General features: G+C 39.7%; 1 protein-coding gene across 4 annotated transcripts in view; it reads right to left on the bottom strand.

Annotated features, from left to right (window-relative positions):
- LOC103889448 (phosphatidylinositol 3,4,5-trisphosphate 3-phosphatase TPTE2-like) overlaps positions 1-20524 on the bottom strand; it is a 151078-nt gene that overhangs the window by 101047 nt on the left and 29507 nt on the right. For 2 of the 4 annotated variants that reach the window (XM_063714762.1, XM_063714766.1), the window contains exon 1: positions 377-2982. The gene's annotated coding sequence lies outside the window, so the exon portion shown is untranslated. Of the gene's footprint in view, positions 1-268; positions 20429-20524 lie in introns of those variants that run through there. The other 2 variants (XM_063714763.1, XR_010136662.1) reach the window with 2 other exon arrangements.

Genomic DNA, 20524 nt, shown 5'->3' with positions numbered 1-20524 from the left:
TTATGGCTTTTCTTTTTTCATTTTTTAGTTCCCAAAACCAAACTTGTTAAATCAAATCTTGACCCAATTCCTGGCAAGTAACAAGGTTGTTGCTGTTTGGCCTTACACCCACTGGTTGTCCCCCAGTACCCTGAGGATGAGGGGACTCTGTAAGGTCCCTGGGAGGGGAAAGGAATGTCAATTAGTGGTCCCCCCAGCTGGGTATAAGCAAACTTTCCTGTCTATGGGCCCCAGAGACCACCTTCTAGTTCCCCCGCCAAAACTTTACATGATTTTAATTCTCCTGATGAGGATGAGAGGACAGCATTAGCCAACAGAGAGGGCAGAGGATGGGATGGGACTCCCCTGATCAGAGACCTCACCTCTAGGTCTTTACCTTGTATTGAGAATAAGTCAGTTCTGTAATAAGAACTCTGTGTCCATGGCAACCCCAAACAGAATCCTGGTGCTCTTGTGATTCTTGTAGAGTGGGGAATAGAACGAGCTTGGCCCCAGACTGCAGAGACTTAAAAACATGCTCTTCTGCCATACATACAGATACTCATTAAAGATGAGGGAGAAGGGCATGGGGTGAGGGAGAATGTACCAAAACCAAAGACCACAGGATAATAACCTCAGAGCAGAGACTATCTCTCCAGTTATTTTTTCTTTTGTACGTAATGGAGAGGATTCTTCCTATTTACTCTGATGAAGAAGTTTACATCAAGTGTTCAGCTTCCTTTGTGGGTTAGAAAGAATAACCAGAGGGCTCAGGTATCCTCTCTGAATAACTATGTTTGTCTAGTGTTGTCTAGACAATATTAAATTTCACTAAAATAGACAAGGTTGATAGGACTTGGGGGGATACTTCATTGACTCAAGCTATCATTTTATAGGATTGTGAGAAAACAAATAGTTGTACATTTAAAATACATTCATATTCTAGCTAGAAGAGAGGATTTTGAATGTTCTTACATCAAAGAAATGGTAAATGTTTAAGGCGATGGATATGCTAATTACCATGATTTGATCATTATACAATGTAAAATGTACTGAAACATCACATTATACTTCATAAATATGTACAATTTATTATGTGTCAATTAAAATTTTGAGTATAAGAAAAAATAAACTTCAATTGTAAGAAAACAACCCAACTTTTTAAAAATGGGCAAAACGTGCACAGATACTTCACTAATAAAGATTTGCAACTGGCAAATAAGCAAATGAAAAAATGGTCATCATCACTAGCTATTAGAGAACTGCAGATTAAAACTACAATAAGAAACCACTAGATACCTATTAGAATATCTAAAATTAGAAAGATGGCGTGTTGACAAAGATAGAGAGAAACTGAAACTCTCATACAATGCCACGAATGTAAAGTGCTAGATCCACTGTGGAAAACAGTTTGACTGTTTCTTAAGAAGTTAATTAGGTCTTCCAGTTCCCACTCCAACACGTAGAGAACTTGGAAGTCATCACTCTCATCTTCACAACAGAAAAAAAGATAATCAAACTGAAAATCAACAACTTTTCTTAGATCTGTCGGAGAATACAGGTCACAGGGCAAACCACTTCCTCAAAAACTAGAGAGATGGGTGACTATAGAAAATCACAGTTTACCTGAGAGCAGAAGCCACAGAGCCAGTAATTGGTAGGAACACTTCAATGGTAATCAATAAATTACTGGTGGCTGAGTGTGGACTCGCTTGAGAGTTAAAAGCTTGTTGGAGTCCCGTCTTGGGAGCCCCTTAGACTTTCATGAATTTTACTTCCAGAAACCCCACCAGGTTCTCATGATGAAGGCTGAAGAAAATTTCCTCAGGCTCTTTACACAAGGAAAAGGGAAAAGCAACCATTTCAAAATATGCCCTAATTGGGGGATAGAGAGAGTGAGTGGGTATAGCAACCATTTTGAAATATGCCCAGAGCATTCTATTCTCTGTGTGAAAGACCTGCTCTAAAGAAAAACTGCTTTATCAGGGCCTTGTCTGACATAGGGGAAAAGCAATAAGACCACTCTAAACCCCTCTAGCTTTCCTGTTCCACATAAAAGGAGAGGAAGAAAAAGAAATCATTACTAATATCATAAAAAAATGTATACCTATGTTTTTGTCTAAGAGCATAGTTTGGGATCTTACATTTAGATACTTCTTCCATTTGAGGTTAATTTTTCTGTATGATGTGAGAAAGAGATCTAACTTCATTCATTTGTATGTGGATATCCAGTTGTTCCAGCACCATTTGCTGAAGAGACTGTTCTTTTCCACTCAATAGTCTTGGTACCCTTGTGGAAAATCAATTGACCTTAAATGTATGGATTTACTTCTGGACTCTCAATTCTATTCCATTGATCTACATGTCTATCCTTATTCTAGTACTATGCAACTTTAACCACTATAGCTTTATAGTAAGTTTTGAAATAATAAAGTGTGGACTCTGCAACTTCATTGTTCTTCTTCAAGATTGTTTTGGTTATTCAGAGTCCCTTGCATTTTCCAACGAATCTTAGATCAGCAAGTCAATTTCTGCAAAAAGAGAGGCTAGGATTTTGATAGGAACTGAGTTGAATATGTATATCAATTTGTGGAGTACTGTCATCTTAATAGTAATGTCTTCCATTCAATAAATACAGAATGTGTATCCATTTATTTAGGTCTTAATCACTTTCAATAATGTTTTGTAGTCTTACATTTCTTTTGTTTTTGTCTTATTTTTTAATGCTATTGTAAATAAAATTACTTTCTGAATTTCATTTTGAGCCTACTCATTGCTAATGTTTCTAAATATAACTGATTTTTTTGCACACTGATCTTATATCTTTTGTGAACTCAGTTGTTGCTCCAGCAGGTTTGTTGTTGTTGTGGGTTCCTTAGATTTTCTATATACAACATTATTTATCTGCAAAAAATAGAGTTTCCCTTTTTCCATTCCAATCTAGATGTTTTTTATTTTTTATTTCTTTTTTGTTGTTGGTTTTTTTTTTTTTTTTTGTCTACTTGTCCTGGCTAGAATCTCCAGTACAAAGTTGAATAGAGAAAGCATGTCTTGAGGAAGACCTCCAGTCTACAGCTCCCAGCGTGAGCGACGCAGAAGATGGGTGATTTCTGCATTTCCATCTGAGGTACGCGGTTCATCTCACTAGGGAGTGCCAGACAGTGGGCACAGGACAGTGGGTGCAGCGCACCGGGCGCCAGCCGAAGCAGGGCGAGGCATTGCCTCACTTGGGAAGCGCAAGGGGTCAGGGAGTTCCCTTTCCTGCTCAAGGAAAGGGGTGACAGACGGCAACTAAAAAATCGGGCCACTCCCACCCGAATACTGTGCTTTCCCGACGGGCTTAGGAAACGGCCTACCAGGAGATTATATCCGGCACCTGGCGCGGAGGGTCCTACGCCCACGGAGTCTTGCTGATTGCTAGCACAGCAGTCTGAGATCAAACTGCAAGGCGGCAGCGAGGCTGGGGGAGGGGCGCCCGCCATTGCCCAGGCTCGCTTAGGTAAACAAAGCAGCCGGGAAGCTTGAACTGGGTGGAGCCCACCACAGCTCAAGGAGGCCTGCCTGCCTCTGTAGGCTCCACCTCTGGGGGCAGGGCACAGACAAACAAAAAGACAGCAGTAACCTCTGCAGACTTAAATGTCCCTGTCTGACAGCTTTGAGGAGAGCAGTGGTTCTCCCAGCACGCAGCTGGAGATGTGAGAACAGGCAGAATGCCTCTTCAAGAGGGTCCCTGACCCCTGACCCCCGAGCAGCCTAACTGGGAGGCACCCCCCAGTAGGGGCAGACTGACACCTCACACAGCCTGGTACTCCTCTGAGACAAAACTTCCAGAGGAACAATCAGACAGCAGCATTCGCAGATCATGAAAATCCGTGGTTCTGCAGACACCGCTGCTGATACCCAGGCAAACAGGGTCTGGAGTGGACCTCTAGCAAACTCCAACAGACCTGCAGCTGAGGGTCCTGTCTGTTAGAAGGAAAACGAACAAACAGAAAGGACATCCACACCAAGAACCCATCTGTACAACACCATCATCAAAGACCAAAAGTAGTTAAAACCACAAAGATGGGGAAAAAACAGAGCAGAAAAACTGGAAACTCTAAAAAGCAGAGCGCCTCTCTTCCTCCAAAGGAACGCAGTTCCTCACCAGCAATGGAACAAAGCTGGACGGAGAATGACTTTGATGAGTTGAGAGAAGAAGGCTTCAGACGATCAAACTACTCCGAGCTACAGGAGGAAATTCAAACCAAAGGCAAAGAAGTTGAAAACTTTGAAAAAACTTTAGACAAATGTATAACTAGAATAACCAATACAGAGAAGCGCTTAAAGGAGCTGACGGAGCTGAAAGCCAAGGCTCGAGAACTATGTGAAGAATGCAGAAGCCTCAAGAGCCGATGTGACCAACTGGAAGAAAGGGTATCAGTGATGGAAGATGAAATGAATGAAATGAAGCAAGAAGGGAAGTTTAGAGAAAAAAAGAATAAAAAGAAACGAACACAGCCTCCAAGAAATATGGGACTATGTGAAAAGACCAAATCTGCATCTGATTGGTGTACCTGAAAGTGACGGGGAGAATGGAACCAAGTTGGAAAACACTCTGCAAGATATTATCCAGGAGAACTTCCGCAATCTAGCAAGGCAGGCCAACATTCAGATTCAGGAAATACAGAGAACACCACAAAGATACTCCTCGAGAAGAGCAACTCCAAGACACATAATTGTCAGATTCACCAAAGTTGAAATGAAGGAAAAAATGTTAAGGGCAGCCAGAGAGAAAGATCGGGTTACCCACAAAGGGAAGCCCATCAGACTAACAGCGGATCTCTCGGCAGAAACTCTACAAGCCAGAAGAGAGTGGGGGCCAATATTCAACATTCTTAAAGAAAAGAATTTTCAAGCCAGAATTTCATATCCAGCCAAACTAAGCTTCATAAGTGAAGGAGAAATAAAATACTTTACAGACAAGCAAATGCTGAGAGATTTTGTCACCACCAGGCCTGCCCTAAAAGAGCTCCCGAAGGAAACCCTAAACATGGAAAGGCACAACCGGTACCAGCCGCTGCAAAATCATGCCAAAATGTAAAGACCGTGGAGACTAGGAAGAAACTGCATCAACTAACGAGCAAAATAACCAGCTAACATCATAATGACACAATCAAATTCACACATAAGAATATTAACTTTAAATGTAAATGGACTAAATGCTCCAATTAAAAGACACAGAATGGCAAATTGGATAAAGACTCAAGACCCATCAGTGTGCTGTATTCAGGAAACCCATCTCATGTGCAGAGACACACATAGGCTCAAAACAAAAGGATGGAGGAAGATCTACCAAGCAAATGGAAAACAAAAAAAGGCAGGGGTTGCAATCCTAGTCTCTGATAAAACAGACTTTAAACCAACAAAGATCAAAAGAGACAAAGAAGGCCATTACATAATGGTAAAGGGATCAATTTGACAAGAGCTAACTATCCTAAATATATATGCACCCAATACAGGAGCACCCAGATTCATAAAGCAAGTCCTGAGTGACCTACAAAGAGACTTAGACTCCCACACAATAATAATGGGAGAGTTTAACACCCCACTGTCAACATTAGACAGATCAACGAGACAGAAAGTTAACAAGGATACCCAGGAATTGAACTCAGCTCTGCACCAAGAGGATCTAATAGACATCTACAGAACTCTTCACCCCAAATCAACAGAATATACATTTTTTTCAGCACCACACCACACCTACTCCAAAATTGACCACATAGTTGGAAGTAAAGCTCTCCTCAGCAAATGTAAAAGAACAGAAATTATAACAAACTGTCTCTCAGACCACAGTGCAATCAAACTAGAACTCAGGATTAAGAAACTCACTCAAAACTGCTCAACTACATGGAAACAGAACAACCTGCTCCTGAATGACTACTGGGTACATAACGAAATGAAGGCAGAAATAAAGATGTTCTTTGAAACCAATGAGAACAAAGACACAACATACCAGAATCTCTGGGACACATTCAAAGCAGTGTGTAGAGGGATATTTATAGCACTAAATGCCCACAAGAGAAAGCAGGAAAGATCCAAAATTGACACCCTAACATCACAATTAAAAGAACTAGAAAAGCAAGAGCAAACACATTCAAAAGCTAGCAGAAGGCAAGAAATAACTAAAATCAGAGCAGAACTGAAGGAAATAGAGACACAAAAAACCCTTCAAAAAATTAATGAATCCAGGAGCTGGTTTTTTGAAAGGATCAAGAAAATTGATAGATCGCTAGCAAGACTAATAAAGAAAAAAAGAGAGAAGAATCAAATAGACGCAATAAAAAATGATAAAGGGGATATCACCACCGATCCCACAGAAATACAAACCACCATCAGAGAATACTACAAACACCTCTATGCAAATAAACTAGAAAATCTAGAAGAAATGGATAAATTCCTGGACACATACACTCTCCCAAGACTAAACCAGGAAGAAGTTGAATCTCTGAATAGACCAATAACAGGATCTGAAATTGTGGCAATAATCAATAGCTTACTAACAAAAAAGAGTCCAGGACCAGATGGATTCACAGCCAAATTCTACCAGAGGTACAAGGAGGAGCTGGTACCATTCCTTCTGAAACTATTCCAATCAATAGAAAAAGAGGGAATCCTCCCTAACTCATTTTATGAGGCCAGCATCATCCTGATACCAAAGCCTGGCAGAGACACAACCAAAAAAGAGAATTTTAGACCAATATCCTTGATGAACATCGATGCAAAAATCCTCAATAAAATACTGGCAAACAGAATCCAGCAGCACATCAAAAAGCTTATCCACCATGATCAAGTGGGCTTCATCCCTGGGATGCAAGGCTGGTTCAACATATGCAAATCAATAAACGTAATCCAGCATATAAACAGAACCAAAGACAAAACCATGTGATTATCTCAATTGATGCAGAAAAGGCCTTTGACAAAATTCAACAACACTTCATGCTAAAAACTCTCAATAAATTAGGTATTGATGGGACGTATCTCAAAATAATAACAGCTATCTATGACAAACCCACAGCCAATATCATACTGAATGGGCAAAAACTGGAAGCATTCCTTTTGAAAACTGGCACAAGATGGGGATGCCCTCTCTCACCACTCCTGTTCAACATAGTGTTGGAAGTTCTGGCCAGGGCAATTAGGCAGGAGAAGGAAATAAAGGGTATTCAATTAGGAAAAGAGGAAATCAAATTGTCCCTGTTTGCAGATGACATGATGTATATCTAGAAAACCCCATTGTCTCAGCCCAAAATCTCCTTAAGCTGATAAGCAACTTCAGCAAAGTCTCAGGATACAAAATCAATGTACAAAAATCACAAGCATTTTTATACACCAATAACAGACAAACAGAGAGCCAAATCATGAGTGAACTCCCATTCACAATTGCTTCAAAGAGAATAAAATACTTAGGAATCCAACTTACAAGGGACGTGAAGGACCTCTTCAAGGAGAACTATAAACCACTGCTCAAGGAAATAAAAGAGGATACAAACAAATGGAAGAACGTTCCATGCTCATGGGTAGGAAGAATCAATATCATGAAAATGGCCATACTGCCCAAGGTAATTTATAGATTCAATGCCATCCCCATCAAGCTACCAATGACTTTCTTCACAGAATTGGAAAAAACTACTTTAAAGTTCATATGGAACAAAAAAAGAGCCTGCATCACCAAGTCAATCCTAAGCCAAAAGAACAAAGCTGGAGGCATCACGCTACCTGACTTCAAACTATACTACAAAGCTACAGTAACCAAAACAGCATGGTACTGGTACCAAAACAGAGATATAGATCAATGGAACAGAACAGAGCCCTCAGAAATAAGGCCGCATATCTACAACTATCTGATCTTTGACAAACCTGAGAAAAACAAGCAATGGGGAAAGGATTCCCTATTTAATAAATGGTGCTGGGAAAACTGGCTAGCCATATGTAGAAAGCTGAAACTGGATCCCTTCCTTACACCTTATACAAAAATTAATTCAAGATGGATTAAAGACTTAAATGTTAGAACTAAAACCATAAAAACCCTAGAAGAAAACCTAGGCATTACCATTCAGGACATAGGCATGGGCAAGGACTTCATGTCTAAAACACCAAAAGCAATGGCAACAAAAGACAAAATTGACAAATGGGATCTAATTAAACTAAAGAGCTTCTGCACAGCAAAAGAAACTACCATCAGAGTGAACAGGCAACCTACAAAATGGGAGAAAATTTTCTCAACCTACTCATCTGACAAAGGGCCAATATCCAGAATCTACAATTAACTCAAACAAATTTACAAGAAAAAAAAAAAACCCATCAAAAAGTGGGCGAAGGATATGAACAGACACTTCTCAAAAGAAGACATTTATGCAGCCAAAAGACACATGAAAAAATGCTCATCATCACTGGCCATCAGAGAAATGCAAATCAAAACCACAATGAGATAATATCTCACACCAGTTAGAATGGCAATCATTAAAAAGTCAGGGAACAACAGGTGCTGGAGAGGATGTGGAGAAATAGGAACACTTTTACACTGTTGGTGGGACTGTAAACTAGTTCATCCCTTGTGGAAGTCAGTGTGGCGATTCCTCAGGGATCTAGAACTAGAAATACCATTTGACCCAGCCATCCCATTAGTGGGTATATACCCAAAGGACTATAAATCATGCTGCTATAAAGACACATGCACACGTATGTTTATTGCGGCACTATTCACAATAGCAAAGACTTGGAACCAACCCAAATGTCCAACAATGATAGACTGGATTAAGAAAATGTGGCACATATACACCATGGAATACTATGCAGCCATAAAAAATGATGAGTTCATGTTTTTTGTAGGGACATGGATGAAATTGGAAATCATCATTCTCAGTAAACTATCACAAGGAGAAAAAACCAAACACCGCATGTTCTCACTCATAGATGGGAACTGAACAATGAGAACACATGGACACAGGAAGGGGAACATCACACTCTTGGGGACTGTTGTGGGGTCGGGGGAGGGGGGAGGGATAGCATTAGGAGATATACCTAATGCTAAATGGCAAGTTAATGGGTGCAGCACACCAGCATGGCACATGTATACATATGTAACTAACCTGCACATTGTGCACATGTACCCTAAAACTTAAAGTATAATAATTAAAAAAAAAAAAACTTAAAAAAAAAAAGAAAAAGCATGTCTTGTTCCTCATCTTAGGAGAAAAGCTTTAAGACTTTCACCACTAAGTTTAATGTTAGCTGTTGGTTTTTCGTAATTTTTACTAGATTATCTAAGGGTTTAGGGTTTTTATGGTTATTATGTACCTAACCTATTTACCACATTTTTGGGTTCTTTTCTTTTTTTTCTTGATCCGGCTAGCTAAGCTATCAATTTTGTTGATCTTTTCAAATAACTTTTGGTTTTGTTTATTTTCTCTATTGTTTTTCTGCTTGCTATTTTATTTATTTTCACTCTAAAATTTATTATATCCTTGCTTTATTTGCTTTGGTTTCAGTTTGCTCTTCTTTTTCTAGTTTCTTTAGGTGGAAAGTTGAATTATTCATTGATATCTTTCTTCCACTCTAATGTAAGAATTTACACCTATAATTTTGCGTTTAAGCATGGAATTAGCTGCATTCCACAAATTTTGAGATGTGGAATCATTGTTTTCATTCATCTCAAAATATGTTCTGATTTCTCTTGGATTTCTCCTATGACCAATTGATTAAGAGTACATTGTTTCATTTCCATATATTTGTGAACTTCCCAAATTTCCTTCTCTTACTATTCTAACTTCATTTTATTGCAGTTGAGAACATGTTTTGTATGATTTAAATCTTTTATTGAGAGTTGTTTTATTGCCCAGCATATGGTCTTTCCTGGAGAATGTTCCATGTGCACTTATAGAGACTGTATACTCTGTTGTTGGATGGAGAATGCTACAGATATCTGTTAAATCTAGTTGGTTTATAGTATTATTCAAGTCTTATATTTTCTTATTGATTTTCTGCCCAATTGTCTAGCTGTTAACGAAAGTGGGGAATTGAAGTCCTCAACTATGATTGCTGAATTGTTTCTCCCTTCAATTCTGTCATTTTTTTCTTCATGGACACTTTGGGGCTCTGTTATGTATTTTTGATGGATTGATTCTCATTATTATAAAATCTCCTTTGTTGTTAATTAAAATTTTTCCCTTTAAGTCTGTTTTTTTTTCTAATTTTGTATCATGATTCCATCTCCTTATTTATTTATTTAGTTTTTTGGTTACTGTTTGCTTGTTATATCTTTTTCTATATTTTTACTTTCAATCTATTTGAGTCTTGGTCTAAAGCATGTCTCTTATAGACAGCGTGTAGTAGGATCATATCCTTGAATTCATTCTGCAAATTTCTTCCTTTTAAATTGAGAGAAATTTCCATTTAATACAATCATTGATAAAGTAAGATTTATGCTAAATAGTTTTAGAGTGTACAATTTTTATTTCTTTGTCATTTCCTTTACTACATTTTTGAGTTGTTTTCTTAGTTGTTGCCCTGGATATTGCAATTAACATGTTGATTTATAACTATGTAGTTCATATTAATACCAACTTAATTACAATAGTATACATAAACTTTTTCCTATGTCAATCCATTCCCTCTCTCTTCCATTGTGCTGTTAATGTCATATAAAACATATCTTCATATGCTTTATGTTCATCAACCCATTTATGAGAACTGCTTTATGCTTATACTGCCTTTTATACTTACTCATATAGTTATCTTTCTCAGCTCTTTATTTCCTCATGTGGATTTGAGTTACTACGTAGTATTCTTTCATTTCAGCCTAAATGACTCCCATTAGTATTTCTCATAGAGATGTCTTCAAGCAACAAATTTTTTTAGTTTTGTTTACCAAGGAATGTCTTAAATGTCTTAAGATGCTTAATGTCTTACATTTCTCCTTCAACATTGAAGGATATTTTTGCTACATGTAGAACTCTTGATTAATAAGTCTCATTAGACCCTTAGTAGCCATCCTGATTATCACACCAACTATCATGGCATCACAGGGGTTGTATACAAGTAACCTTTATTTCACTTCATATTTGCCCCAATATGCAGTGGTAATTATCCTGGCAATTTGGATATGCCAGAGAGAAGCCACAATGTGCTTCCTTTAAGTGAAAAGATGAAAGTCTCTGACATCATAAGAAAAGAAAAATATTATAGGCTGAGGTTGCTAAGATTTACAGTAAGGACAAATCCTCTACCTATAAAATTGTGAAGAAGAACAAAGAAATTTGTGTCAGTTTTGCTGTCAAACCTCAAGCTACAAAAGTTACAGCTACAGTGCATGATAAGTACTTAGTTGAGATGGAAAAGATGTTAAATTTGTAGGTGGAAGACATGAACAGAAATGTCTTCTGACAGCAATTAGGTTTAGTACTCTCAGCATTTGTTTTTTTCTGTTTTCTTTTGTTTACTTTTCTTTTTTTTTTTGAGATAGAGTCTCGCTCTGTCATCCAGGCTGGACTGCAGTGGTGTGATCTTGGCTCACTGCAAGCTCCACCTCCTGGGTTCATGCCATTCTCCTGCCTCAGCCTCCCTAGTAGCTGGGACTACAGGCGCCCGCCACTACGTCTGGCTAATTTTTTTTTATTTTTTTTTAGTAGAGACAGGGTTTCACCATGTTAGCCAGGATGGTCTCAATCTCCTGAACTCATGACCTGCCCGCCTTGGCCTCCCAAAGTGCTGGGATTACAGGCATGAGCCACCGCACCCGGCCTTTGTTTACATTTTTGTTAGCATATTGTGTATCTCAACTTATCTGTACCACAGGTAGCCATGATGTTCAAAAATTGCCTCTGATTGTCTTTAACAAATATCCCCTGAACAAAGGCTGGGGGAGCCTAAGTCAGGCCAAACAAAGATAGTTTTGTGCGTGGGGTCTTCCTGGGACCTCCTAGTCAGGTCACATAATGACGTTTCTCTGGGAATAAGGCTTTGAATGAGTCCCAACCCCCTTTTGTTCCTTTCTATGGTTCCCAGGAGCTTGTTTTTCACCAAGATTGTAGGATGTTGGTTTTCAAGGCTACCATGGAGGTGGGAGGATGTGCTGAGCATAAAGTAACAACACTACAAAGTGCAGTATTCTCACCAAAATTCAGCCTACATTCTTCAATAAATGCTCCCAAGATTGAGGCAACCCTTTGGATATTTTCCAGAGTTCTGAAAAAGTTGCTTCCTTTGTTCCCAGCTGCTTTTATGAATAAGAAATTTTTGAAGGTTCCTAGCTTGCCATTTTTACTGACATCACTTCCAAATACACTTTTATTTTTTTATTTTGTATTCATTTTTTTGAAACAGAGTCTCACTCTGTTGTCCAGGCTGGAGTGCAGTGATGTGATCTTGGCTCACGGCAACCTCCACCTCCCAAGTTCAAGTGATTCTCCTGCCTCAGCCTCCCTAATAGCTGGGATTACAGGTGCATGCCACCATGCCCGGCTAACTTATGTATTTTTAGTAGAGACGGGTTTCGCCATGTTAGCCAGGCTAGTCTCGAAATCCTGACCTCAGGTTATCCTTCCACCTCGGCCTCCCAAAGGGATTACAGGCATGAGCCACTGTGCCCAGCTCCAAATACACTTTTAAATATATTTCTGAACTCACAAAATGTAAAGGAAGTACAAAATGATTACACACACGCACACACAATCCAGAGGTGAAACTAAAGTCATCAGTCAACACAGAAGCCAGAGATGCCATGGAAGTGTGCCAAAACCAAAAACCTAGAGCTTTGTTAGTTAACATCGTGGCTGCCTGAGGTAGTAAATAGGAATTGCAGCAATCAATAGGAAAATCAAAATATTTTCTTTTTTAAAAAGCTGGGAATGAGATGTCAATAGGGGACTGTGAAATGCTCTGACACATTCCTGGGAATCTGTTCAGCAATCCTGGGGATCTAGAATTTTTCTGGTTAACTGACTAATAGGATTTGAACCTGACAAAGTAGGGAACTGAGTCTGAGACCTTCACATAAACCCAGGCACCAAAATGGGTTATAGATTTAGTAGAAAAGACAAAGTTGGAAGGATATGACAAGTGAACCAATAAGCAAATCAGTCTGCAGGCAGTGGATTTTAAAACATTAATAATTTTAAGTCTTCCCTAATGTTTTCTAACCAGCTTTACTCTTACGCTGGAATTTGAATTTACACCATACTCATAGTCCAAGAAACCTCAAACCAATAAATCTAACTAGAATGGTTCCTGATTGGTACTACTTCCAGAACCAAGCACAAACCAGGCAAATCATCTCAATTCCGGTCTCTCAGGATACCCAAAGTTAAAGTTTAGACAAATATGAGCTATTTCTAAAATTTAACAAAGACGTGAAGAGTCAAACTACCTTAAGCAGGAGTTAACAGAAACCACAAAGGGAAGAAAAAGACATAGAAAAATACAAATATTAAAATTATAACAAACTTTATACTCAGGAAGCAGGTTTAAAGTATGTTTAAAGTGAAAAGATAGAGATTAACACTATGGGGAGCATTAAAAGTGGCCATTGGTCCACTCTGGAACTTCAAAGTAGGTTTTCTGAAAAAGATAATGCTTGAGCTTGGGCGTGAAGGACAATAAATAATAAACCAGGAGAAAAAGTGGTGAGGGAGTTTCAGAGAAAAAGATCATAATGAATAAATACATGGAAGCATTGAATAGCACAGGGACTTCAGGGGAAATTATAAACATTTACCTATTACTGCTGTAACAAATGTAGAGCAGGGAGTAACAGGAGATGCCTGCACAGTATATTAAGAAGTACAGACATTATTTCATAGGCAATAGGGAGTCAAAAAGGGATTTTAAGAAGGGAAGTCTCAGGATAATTTTGTTTCAGGTAGGCTGTCTTTCAGTGGTGAGGAGAGAGGGCAACATTGAAGTGTCAGGGATCAGTCAGGAGGCTACTACACAGCTTGGGAGAGAGGGCAACATTGAAGTGTCAGGGATCAGTCAGGAGGCTACTACACAGCTTGGGTGAGAGGGCAACATTGAAGTGTCAGGGATCAGTCAGGAGGCTACTACACAGCTTAGGACAGAGGGCAACATTGAAGTGTCGGGGATCGGTTAGGAGGCTAACACACAGCTTAGGAGAGAGGGCAACATTGAAGTGTCGGGGATCAGTTAGGAGGCTACTACACAGCTTAGGAGAGAGGGCAACATTGAAGTGTCGGGGATCGGTTAGGAGGCTACTACACAGCTTAGGAGAGAGGGCAACATTGAAGTGTCAGGGATCAGTTAGGAGGCTACTACACAGCTTAGGACAGAGGGCAACATTGAAGTGTCGGGGATCGGTTAGGAGGCTAACACACAGCTTAGGAGAGAGGGCAACATTGAAGTGTCGGGGATCAGTTAGGAGGCTACTACACAGCTTAGGAGAGAGGGTAACATTGAAGTGTCAGGGATCAGTTCGGAGGCTACTACACAGCTTAGGAGAGAGGGCAACATTGAAGTGTCGGGGATCAGTTAGGAGGCTACTACACAGCTTAGGAGAGAGGGCAACATTGAAGTGTCGGGGATCGGTTAGGAGGCTACTACACAGCTTAGGAGAGAGGGCAACATTGAAGTGTCGGGGATCAGTCAGGAGGCTACTACACAGCTTAGGAGAGAGGGTAACATTGAAGTGTCGGGGATCAGTCAGGAGGCTACTACACAGCTTGGGTGAGAGACGTTGAGGGCCTGGAAAACCAGGGTGGTAGTGAGAATTGAGAGGAGAGACAGATTGGAGAAACAGCAGAAAAAATTAGCACAACTTGTGATTGACTAGCTATGTGGAGGATAGCAAAAGCAGTCCTACACAAAAAGAACGAAGCTGGAGATGCCACACTACCCAACTTCAAACCATCTACAAGGCTACAGTGAGCAAAACAGCATGCACTGGTACAAAAACAGACACACAGGCCAATGGAACAGGTTAGAGAACTCAGAAATAAAGCTGCACAGCTACAACTGTCTGATCTTCGACAAAGCCAACAAAAACAAGCAATGGAGAAAGGACTTGCTACTCAACAAATGGTGATGGGATAACTGACTAGCCATATGCAGAAGATTGAAACTGGACCCCTTCCTTTCACCACAAACAAAAATCAACCCATGATGGTTAAAAGACTTAAATGTAAAACCTAAAACCATAAAATCCCTGGAAGATAACCTAGGAAATACCATTCTGACGTAGGACCTTGTGGAGATTTCATGATGAAGATGCCAAAAGCAATTGCAACAAAACCAAAAACAGACAAGTGGAACCTAATTAGAGTTTCTACACAGCAAAAGAAACTATCAGCAGACTAAACAGACAGCCTACAGAATGGGAAAAAATATTTGCAAATTATGCATCTGACAAAGGTCTAATATCCAGAATGTATAAGGAACTTAAAGAAATTTACAAGCAAAAAACAAACAACCTCATTAAAAAAAAAGGGAGGGGCAAAGGACATGAACAGACACTTCTCAAAAGAAGACATACACACAGCTAACAAACATGAAAAAGTGCTCAACATCACTGATCCTAGAGAAATGCAAATCAAAACTACAATGTGATACCATCTCATACCAGTCACAATGGCTATTATTAAAAAGCCAAAAAATAGATGCTGGCAAAGTTGCAGAGGAAAGGGAATGCTTATACACTACTGGTGGATATGTAAATTAGTTCAGCCATTATGGCAAGCAGTTTGGTGATTTCTCAAAGAACTTGAGAATTACCCTGTGACCCAGCAATCCTATTACTGAGTATATACCCACAGGAATATCAATATCATTCTACCATGAAGACACACGCACACGTATGTTCATCGCAGCACTATTCACAGTAGCAAAGACACAGAATTGACCTAGGTGCCCATCAATGGTGAACTGAATAGAAAAAATGTGGCACACATATACCGTGGAATACTACGCAGCCATAAAACAAAAACAAGATCATGCGCTTTGCAGCAATACGGATGGAGCTGGAGGCCATCCAGCTCCAGCTTAAAAATTATTCTAAGCAAACTAACACAGGAACAGGAAACCAAATACCACATGTTCTCACTTATAAGTGGGAGTTAAACATTGAGTACACATGGACACAAATATGGGAACAACAGACATTGGGTCCTACTTGAGGGTTGGAGGCTGGGAGGATGGTGAGTATCAAAAAGCTACCTATCAGGTCCTATGCTTATCACCTGAGTGACAAAATAATCTGTGCATCAAACCCCCATGACACAAAATTTACATATATAACAAACCTCCATATGTACGCTTGAACCTAAAATAAAAGTTAAAAATTAAATAAATGTGCATACAAAAAAATAAACGGGATTTAGGCATGTCTATTTGTATATAAAAATGGAGCTACTGGCATAGTCATGAACCAACTGAATTATATCTCAGTATGTCAAAATGGTTAATATTTATGTAAAGATAATAAGAGAAGAGAAAATATTTCAGATCAGATTTGGGATTTTACATGAAATTATCACTGCTGGAAAACGAACAGATTACATATCAGACGGATCCCAGGAGACATGTGAGGACTGACACAATGTGGAGTAAACATTAAAAAAAGGCCAGGCATGGTGTCTCATGCCTGTAATCTCAGCACTTTGGGAGGCTTAGGCAGGCAGATTGTCTGAGGTCAGGAGTTCGAAACCAGCCTGGCCTACATGGCAAAACCCCATCTCTACAAAAATACAAAAATTAGCTGGCTATGGTGGTATGTGCCTGTAATCCCAGCCAATCGGGAGGCTGAGGGATGAGAATTGCTTGAATCCAGGAGGCAGAGGTTGCAGTGAGCCAAGATGGCACCACTGTACTCCAGCCTGGGTGACAGAGACAGACTCTGTCTCAAAAAAAAAAAAAAAAAAAAAAAAAAAAAAAAAAAAAAAATTCAGCAACAGACTAGGTCAAGCAGTATAACAAATTTCAGAACTTGAAGACAGATCTTTTAAAATAACCCTATCATACAAAAATTAAAAAAAAAGAAGAAAGGAATGAACAAAGCCTACATGACACATGGGACACCATAAAGCAACCAAACATTTGAATTTTCAGTGTCTCAGAAGGCAAAGAACAAACCAAGGGAATAGAAAAGCTATTTAACAAAGTAACAAAACTTTCCAAGTCTAGCAAGAGATTTAGACTTGCAGATACAGGAAGCACACAGATCCCCAAACAGATATAATTCAAAAAGATCTTCTCCATGGCCCATTATCATCAAATTGTCAAAAATTGAAGACAGAGAAAATTCTAAAAACAGCAGGAGAAAATAAGGGAACTCCTATCAGACTAACAGTTGATTTCTCAGCATAAGCCTTACAGGTCAAGAAAGAATGGCATGATATATTCTAAGTTCAGAAAGAAAAAAACCATCAGCCACAGAAACTACATCCAGCAAAGTTATCTTTCATAAATGAAGGTGAAATAATGTCTTCCCAGACAAGCAAAAGCGGAGGGAATTTATCACCACTAGACCAGTTATATAAGAAATATGTAAGGGAGTCTTATACCCAGAAGCAAAAGGATGGTATCTACCATCATGGAAACACAGGAAAGTATAAAACCCACTGGTAGAGCAAGCACACAAATAAGAAAAACAATTCAAAGGTTATCACTAAAGAAAACCACCAATCCACAGTGATAAACAATAAGAGAGAAAGAAAGAGACAAAAGACAAATAAACCAACAGAAATCAATTAATAAAATGACAGGAATAACCCTCACATGTCAAAAATACTCTTCAATGTAAATGGATTAAACTTTCCACTGAAAAGACATAGACAGGCTGAATGGATTTTAAAAATAAAAATGACCCAAATATATGCTTCCTACAAGAAACTCACCTCACCTGTGGAGACATATAGACTGAAAGGAAAGGAGTGGAAAAAGATATTCTGTGCAAAGGGAAACCAAAAGTGATCAGGAGTAGCTATACTTATATCAGATAAAACAGACTTTAAGTCAAAAACAGTAAAAGAGGCTGGGCACAGTGGCTCACACTTGTAATGCCAGCACTTTTGGAGGCCGTGGCGGGCAGATCACAAGGTCAGGAACTCAAGACCAGCCTGGCTAATATGGTGAAACCCCATTTCTACTAAAAATACAAACAATTAGCTGGGCATGGTGGCAGGTGCCTATAATCCCAGCTACTCGGGAGGCTGAGGCAGGAAAATCACTTGAACCCAGGAGGCGGAGGTTGCAGTGAGCCGAGACCATGCCACTGCACTCCAGCCTGGGCAACAGAGCAAAACCCTGACTCCAAAACATACATACATACATACATACATACATACATCATACACAAATAGTGGGCAAAGGACATAAACAGATATTTCTCCAAAGAAGACATACAGGTATATAAAAAATGCTCAATGTCTCTAATCATAAAGGAAATGCAAATTAAAACCACAATGAGCTATCATCTTCACCCAGTGAGAATGGCTATGATTAAAAAGACAAAATAATAATGGATGTGGGTGAGGATGCAGAGAAAGGGGAACTCATACACTGCTGAGTAAGAATGTAAATTAGTATAATTACTATGGAAAACAGTATGGAGATTTCTCAGGAAACTGAAAATAGAACTACCACACAATCCAGCAATGCCACTACTGGGTGTTTATACAAAGGAAACAAAACCAGTACATCAAAGAGATGATACTTGTACTTCCATGTTTACCGCAGCACCATTCACAATAGCAAAAATATAGAATCAACCTAAGTGTCCATCAACAAACAAATGAATAAAGAAAATGTGGGCTGGGCACGGTGGCTCAGGCCTGTAATCCCAGCACTTTGGGAGGCTGAGGCAGGTGGATCATGAGGTCAGGAGTTCAAGAGCAGCCTGCCCAAGATGGTGAAACCCTGTCTCTACTAAAAATACAAAAATTAGCCAGGCATGGTGGCGGGTGCCTGTAATCCCAGCTACTCGGGATTACTCGGGAGGCTGAGGCAGAGAATTGCTTGAACCCGGGAGGTGGAGGTTGCAGTGAGCCGAGATTGCACCACTGCAATCCAGCCTGGCCAACAGGGTGAGACTCTGTCTCAAAAAAGAAAAAAAGAAAAGAAAGGAAAGGAGAGGAGAGGGGAGGGGAGGGGAGGGGAGGCGAGGGGAGGGGAGGAGAGGAGAGGAAGAAAGAAAGAAAGAAAGAGAAAGAAAGAAAGAAGGAGAAAGAAAGAAAGAAAGAAAGAAGCAGAAAGAAAGAAAATGTGATATATATATATATTTTTTTTCAAGTACTATTCAACCATAAAAAAGAATAAAATCATGTCGTGTGCAGCAACATGGATGGAACTGGAAGTCATTGTTACGTCAAGTAAGCCAGGCACAGAGAGACAAATATTGCATGTTATCACATATGTAGGAGCTAAAAAAGTTGATGGTGGATAGATAGATACCAGAGGCTGGGAAGCATGGGAGGGTTGGCAGAAAAAAGTGGTGGTTGGTTAATACAGTTAGACAGAAGGAATAAGTTCGAATGTTCTATAGCAGAGTAGGGTGACTACAGTTAACAACAACGTATTGTGTATTTCAAAATAGCTATAAGAGAGGACTTGAAATGTTCCCAACCTATAGAAATGGCAAATACTCAAAGTGACAGATACCTTTAACACCCTGATTGATCATTACGCATTCTATGCATGTAACAACATATCATCTGTTCCCCATAAATATGTACAAATATTTATTGTGTATCAATGAAAAATAAACAAAATTAAAAAATAAAAATACAGTATGTCTACACAATGGAATATTATTCAGCATTAATACACTGCAAGTTGGATAAACCTTGAAAACATGCTACATGAAAGAAACAATGCATAAAAGATCACAAACTGGGCTGTGGGTGGTGGCTCACGCCTGTAATCCCAGCACTTTGGGAAACCGAGGTAGGTGCATCACTTAAGCTCAGGAGTTCCAGACCACCCTGGGCAACATGACGAAATCCGTCTCTACAAAAAAAATTAAGCAGGCGTGGTGGCGCGCGCCTGTGGTCCCAGTTACTGACTACTCACAAGGCTGATACAGGATGAAGATATCAGTGCAGTTTCATGGCTGGGATCAACTCTTCTGGAAGCAGGTCCTAGCAGGACTGGGTGTCCACATCCAGGATACGGGTCCTGCAGAGAGCTTAGAATACTTACCCCTCAATCTGTGGGGAGGAGCATGGGCTGGCGCCTTGAGGACTTACTGTCCTTCTGACCAGCCCTGATGTTTCCAAGGCACTGGGATTTCAGGACTGGATAAGACTCTTCTAAGGCCACAGTGTGGAAACTGCAGTGTGGCAACTGCAGTAAGTTGCAGGCCAAATCCTCAACTCTGACACCGTCTAAAGTGTCTTTCTTGGCCGGGTGCGGTGGCTCATGCGTGTAATCCCAGCACTTTGGGAGGCCAAGGAGGGTGGATTACCTGAGGTCAGGAGTTCGAAATTAGCCTAGCTTACTTGGTGAAACCCCTTCTCTACTAAAAAAAAATACAAAAAATTAGCTGGGCATGGTGGTGGAC

The sequence above is a fragment of the Pongo abelii genome, chromosome 14, assembly GCF_028885655.2.
Source record: "Pongo abelii isolate AG06213 chromosome 14, NHGRI_mPonAbe1-v2.0_pri, whole genome shotgun sequence".
NCBI lineage: Eukaryota > Metazoa > Chordata > Mammalia > Primates > Hominidae > Pongo > Pongo abelii.
The sequence above is the reverse complement of the archived record's forward strand: the minus strand, read 5'-3'. Positions and strand labels throughout refer to the sequence as shown.